The sequence below is a fragment of the Lynx rufus genome, unplaced genomic scaffold (genome assembly GCF_022079265.1).
Source record: "Lynx rufus isolate CCGP_SWC_20201006 ecotype Redwood Valley unplaced genomic scaffold, mLynRuf1.p SCAF_2, whole genome shotgun sequence".
Lineage (NCBI taxonomy): Eukaryota > Metazoa > Chordata > Mammalia > Carnivora > Felidae > Lynx > Lynx rufus.
In genome coordinates, this window is record NW_025814834.1 from 146162715 (window position 1) to 146169592 (window position 6878).

Consider the following 6878-nt stretch of genomic DNA (forward strand, 5'->3'; position numbering starts at 1 on the left):
TGTCCTGCTCTCTCTCTGCCCCTCCCTCACTCATGCTCTGTCTCTCTCTCTCTCTCAAGAATAAATAAAACATTAAAAAAAAAAGATTTAATCAATCATCTCTGAATCAATAACTTCCAAGTACTTTTTTTTTTCTTTTTAAGTTTCTATTTCCTAGGGGATGGGCTCCAATATATCAGACCAACATGGAGCTCAACAACTGTCAGCTTGGAGGTAACTTTCTCCCACAGACACCCTTTCTTTCAGATATCAGTGTAGGGGTTCTCCTCTAGACAGTTTCTGAATCTGTAACCATGTGATCATGCCACCAGGTGAGAATCCAAGAGAAATGTAAGCAGTTCCTACCTTGAGAACCTTTATGAGGCTCTGACATTCTTCAGACATTAGTCCTGCTTCTACTGGGAATTATATTTAGAAATAAGTCACCCTAATTCTTTCCCCATGGGTGCATTCATATTAAATTTCTTGACCTAGAGAAGAAACCATCTTAGAGAAGAAGTGACCCATGTAATGCTCTGTTGAAGTCATGAGCTTTGGAAAGAGCATGATTAGACTGAGTAAGTTCAGCACAAGTTACAAGAGGAAGATTACCTTCTCAGAGCGAAAACCTTGTCACACTATTCAGTGAGGCTACTAGAGGAATCTGGAAAGGTCACACACAAGTTTTCAATGTCTTCACTGATCTGGAGGAACAACCACATTCCAGGAAATACATCAGAAAGTTAACAAAAGTAAAGTTTAGATGTGATAAGTGATATTAGAAAGACAGTTTTAATTAGCATCAAGTGATAGTAAAGAGTATTCAACATTAGAGTTCAGCATAAAAATAACATAATTTGTGATTTACAGTATAATGGTGTACATACTATATGATTTAGCTGAGGCCATTCTAAGGGCTGGAAACTCTCTGATAGACAAGTTTTATGAATTTGGGGATGAGTACTTTTGATCATCACTCAGACTTTCACTGCTAATCCTGATAATAAATCATTGCACATTATCCTTCAGTAAGGTTCCCCAACCCAAATGTTGCTGAAGAATGATAGAAATCAGTTTTCTCTACTGAGAACATGCAAAGAACAAGGAGAATCATTTTTTAAATTTATCAGAATATTTAGAATTAACTTTTAAAAGGAAATGTAAAAGTGTATTTTTTAAAAAGTATAGTTTTTAAAAGTAAATAATTTTTGCAAGTAGGCACTTCATTTCACATTAAGTCACTTTTTATGTATTTTTATATAGAAGGATCCTGTTGTTTCAGGGGCCATGTAATTATCCTTTTCTATTCACATCAATACCATAGGAGTTGTGAGCTATGCTGATTCTGTGTGCATGTTTAAGTTTACAGTGATCTGTAGTATGCCATATATTGTAAAATAAGTTACCCTATGTTACTCTTGATCCCCTAGGCTAGACAATATGTGAACATTTTTTTCCATATTAATTTCTGTTATTTTCTTACTGTATTTTTTTCTTTTTTTCAAATTTTTATTTAAAATCTAGTTAGTTAACATATAGTATAATATTGGTTTCAGGAGTAGAACCCAGTGATTCATCACTTACATACAACACCCGGTGCTCATCCCAACAAATGCCCAACACCCATCTAGCCCATCCCCTAGTCCCCTCCCTGTATCAACCCTCAGTTTGTTCTCTATGATAAAGAGTCTCTTATGGTTTGCCTCTCTCTCTTTTTTTTCCTTCCTATATGATCATCTGTTTTGCTTCTTAAATTCCACGTATGAATGAAATCATATGGTATTTGTCTTTCTCTGACTATTTTACTTAGTATAATACACTATAGCTCCATCCACGTCACTGCAAATGGCAAGATTTCACTCTTTTTAATGGCTGAGTAATATACTCTGTGTTCTCTTCAGATCATATAAATCTTTCACCCTTTTAAAGGTATTTTTAACAAAATGAATTCTTTGTGATGATTGATCATTTTTCTCAACCTGAGCATCTTTAATTGCCTGCATCTTTCTGTATTGTATTCTACCTTACTTTTCTCTCCACTAACAATACACAGCAACATTGTACCAGAATCTCCTTGAAGTTTGTTCATTGATTTTTTTTGTTATTTTGCTAGAGTGTGTTATTATTGCTTCTTTCAGTGTTTACATGTAAGATATGCTTAACCAACATCAAAACACTGGAGATATTCTATTCGTCCACTTTATCCTTCAACATACATTTGTTTCATGTCTGCCTACTGTACAATAGGTTCTGGAAATGCAAAACCTAAATAAGACGCTTGAGGTATTCAATCTCTCCCTTATTTTTGCCTTTCTTTAGCTGGCTACTTCTTCCTTCAAGTTGAATGCTACAAAGGAGGGATAAGAAGATGACTGAAAACAGAAAATCAGAGTTGGCATCAAAGAGGTCGCTGGAGACCTTTAACAAGAGCATTTTCAATGGGATAGGACGAGGGAGGCAGGATCCAGACAACAGGTGATGCCAATAAGGAATCAGAGCCAATGAGGACAGTGTCTATTTCTGAAGACAGCAAAAAGAAAGGAGCAGATACAGCAACAACACGGAGGGGAAAGATTACCAAATGGAAAAGCTTATTTGGGGTTTGGGAGATATTTGACTATGTTTATAAACTTAAAAGCAAAGAGCCAAATAGTTGGGAGAAACTGAAGATACATGGAAGAATGAAGATTATTTATGTAGAAGACCCTAGAGTCATGTGTGGTGTTTTATGGGCAGAGATTTTTGTTGTGGGAAGGAGAAAGTAATATGACAACAATTAGAATCAAAAGTGAAGAGGAAGGAAGAATAAGAGAAGTGCCTCTTATTCCCATTGAGAAAAATGGAATAGATTCATGCTCTGAGAGAGACAGATAAGCAGAGGCAAACAGTCTGAAGAGAATGACAAAGGTCTGGAACTGTTTCTGTAAGGCTGGTGTGTGGCATGTTCTCTTTTAGCCCCCTAGATCCATTCTCCATACTTCTCCACCCTGCTCTGTGTCCTGAGATGCTGGCAGCTATGTATTGTACCAGCCATTTTCCCTACCCTCTGGCTTTGGCTGGTTTCAACCAGTAGAAGAAAGGAAGGTTTGGGATATTTTTTCCAGGTCTTTCTACCTGGCCATGGGCTGCCAGTGGCTGGTGGCTCCTGCTGGGAGGCCTCCGCTTAGAGTCACAGTCTGAGTGGATTCCTTTTCCCCATCAGCTTAGGTATAGTAGTGGCTTTCCCTCCTTTGCTAGCCCCAGGGCACTTCTCCATCCTTTGGGCAGACATTCTTCTCATTAAATGCTCCTAAAATTGGGTTGTGACATTTGTTTCCCATCTGGAATCCTAACTGATACAGAATACAAGAGGAAGCTGAATGGAGACAAGTAAAAAGTGATCCTTACACACAGGTGAGGGTAGGAGCTATAAGCCTGTGGTACTTATTTACCCTGCTTAACCTAGCTGCCCAGGAGAAGTGGATGGAGAGGATGGTGTGATTCAATGAAGCCTGCTAATGAAAGAGGACATGTGGCAAAAGAAGGGGGAGAGGAATTGAAGGGGCTGGCGAATGGGTCACTGAAATAACTGCCTTAGGCCTAAGAGTCGTGCTTTCCATGTGCATGTCGAGCAAAACACATTTCTAGATTTCTTAAGTCTCTGGAACAGAATTATGATCTCCCTTGAATTTACCTGTACATTCAGTAAATCTCTAGAAAATAGGAATACACACATACACACACACACACACACACACACACACACACACACACACACACTTTAGGTCACTTCAGATCTGAAAGTGTTATTGGATGGTTATGGACTGAATTGTGTCCCTGAAGCCCTAACCACCAATGTGACTGTATTTGGAGATAGGGCCTTCAAAGAAGTAATTAAGGTTAAATGAAACCATAGCAGTGGGACCCAATCCAGTAGGGCTGCTGTCCTTAGAAGAAGAGACACCAGGAATACATGCACATAGAAAGGCCAAAGGAGGACACAGCAAGAAGGTGGCCATCTGCAAGAGGCCTCACCAGAAACTAACTCTGCTGACACCTTGATCTTGGACTTCTACCCTCCAGAGCTGTGAGAAAATATTTATGTTGTTTAGGTCCCCTGGTCTGTGGTATTCTGCTATGGCAGCCCAAGCAAACTACCACAAAGATCATCTAAGCCTTCTAACATATAAGGGGAACCACACTTCTTTGGCCATGGAATCCAATGATGCATAAACTCCTTTCCGACCTCTTGTACTGGCCCCTCTCCTCCTCTTTACTGAATATTATTTACTCTCCAAGGCCAACTCCCATGTCACTTCCTCTAGATAATCTCCCCTGACCAGTCTTATCCTCCCTAACGGAAGCCACTCCTTAGGGATAAGGTCTATCTGGTCTTAGATTATCACTTGTCTTCATTATTCTCTCTCCTAAGGCCAAAGTCTTAACAATTGTATGAACTCACACCAGCTCTTAGCAATGCTGTATGCAGAGCAAGTGCTTAGTAAATGTTTGTTGATTAACTACTTGTCCTTGATAATGAAAAGAAAGTTAGTTTCATTTATTTCTACACTTAGGACACATCCTGAGAACAGATGAGAATACAGAGCAAAAAGATCATCATAGCCCTGTTTAGAAGCATAGATAGGACTTCCAAACCTTCACTATATCCACCCCCCACCCCATGATGTTCAATCAAGATCATCCATCCCCGGCTGGCGACACAGCAGATATGACAAGGCTGTTGCCTTTCACCACAGCTAGTCTTACTTAAGCTGCCTAAGAGCAATAACCAGTTTTTTCTCATTCCCAAGGCACATGGCCTTGGAATAACTTGCACAAATCATACCAATGAATCCTTAAGTCCCTTGCTATGCCATCATTCTAGACATTGTCTAAACAGAGCCCCAGCAAGGTATGTCCTTGTCTGAGATTAGGTCTCAGACCTATTCTAGCTTTTGTACCTCAACAGCAATAGCTGCTTCTCCAAAATGAACTTACCTCATTTAACAGGCTTTCTGTAGCAAACACTGTTAAAACCATTCCCTTTGAACCTTGCATTTTACTTTTAAAATCACTGGTAGAGTTAACTCTCCCTTTCTCCTGAAGACTATATCACCTTTAAAACAAGCTCATCATCCGCTAATCCATTTCCAAACCCAGTTCGGGAATCTGGGTTAAGCACGGTATAACAGAGCGAGACTGTGGCTGGATGGAGCACGAGTTCCTTCTTTATCCTAATTGGCAGAGTCCTCACGAGAGAAGGCAGCGCACCTGGTTCTAACTCTAATTTGTCTTCCTCACATGAATAATTCATACTGTCTCTACGCGACCAGCCACTACAACAGTAGGGGATGGTCCCTATGTGCGAATCACTGGCTGTCCCTGCCCGCCCAGCAAGAAGCATTGGCTTCTGCAAAATGTGAGAGTTCTTGCTCAAGGTCAGGTTGATGGCCACTGAATGTTAAGTTAGGGTATTGTCAATTTGGTATTAGTAATTCCCAATTTGGTCTATTTAACTAAGGCTGACCTGCCTTGACATTAACCTTTAAAAGAATGCAAGCTGCTTCCTGGCAAAAGAGCATGTTGGTGAACATATGGTAAGAATGGGTGTATTTGAAGTTTTATAGGCTTGCATGTATCTGAAAATGGAACAGAAACTCAGAGTGATTTTGTGTAAAAACAGAGGGGTGGGGAAAGGGAAAAAAAGAGCTAAGGAGGGAGGGGAAAGAAACAGAAAGTAATGTGATCACGTCACTCCTCTCCTTAAAACCTTCCATATAGCTCTCATTGCTCTTAGGACCAGCTTCAAAACTCTCCACATTGCCTAAGCGACCCTGAAGAATCTGCCTCCTGCCTACCCTTCTAGACTCATTCCACCACCTTGCCCTTTGCTTGCTGTACTCCAGCCACACTGGCATTTTTGAGTCCTTGAACCTGCTCAAGGGCTCCCCATAGATTTTCTTCCCTCCTTACCTCCCCTTGCCCTCATCCCCAAGCCTCCACATGGCTCATCCTTCAGGTTTTGTCCAGGAGGCTGCTTTCGCACAGTGGCAGTGACCTCAGACTGAATTAAGTTCATAGATCCCACCCCACACCATTATATCCCCTGGTGACATAGAAGGTCTGTCATCATATAAGCTGCTTTGTCTTTATGAATTTTACCTCACTTTTAACTAAATAATTCTAGACTAGACTAGGAGCTCCAAAAGTACAGAAACTCCACCTGCAAACTGTATTCCCAGCACTTCCCATAGCACCTGATGCTATATAAAAGGCAGCACAAATGGAGCACCTGGGTGGCTCAGATGGTTCAGCATCCAACTCTTGATTTGGTTCAGGTCATGATCTCACAGTCTGTGGGTTCAAGCCCTACATCGGGCTTTGTGCTAATGGTGCAGACCCTGGTTGGGATGCTCTCTCTCCCTCCCTCTCTCTCAAAATAAATAAATATATTTTAAAAACTTTTAAAGGTGGCACAAATGAAAGAATAAATGAACAAGTGAACACACTTATGAATGGGGCTCTTCATATATGTAACTATACCAAAGTGCAACTGGAAAACTCATAGTCTGTTGGCTTGTCTTGCCAAAGTGGAGGACCGATAGTCTCACCTGAAGGAATAAACAGATGAGAAAATGTGGACATCCCCACCAACATCCTGCTTCTAGGTTTCAAGGTCTGAAGAGCAATTCATTTAGTTAGGTAGGCTGAAAGGATCAAGAGAAATGAGAACCAAGAAAGTGTATCTCTGCCTGAGGCCACTGAAGAACAAAAAACAGTTAGCCAGCCAGGAGAGGTCCTGTTAGAACATAACTTGGAAATCCCTCTGGCATGCCACACTGAAAAGCCCTCTTGCCATCAAAAGACCCACCAGTTATTCTGTTATTGCCTCACCAAGCCTCAGCTTCTGTGTTAATAGA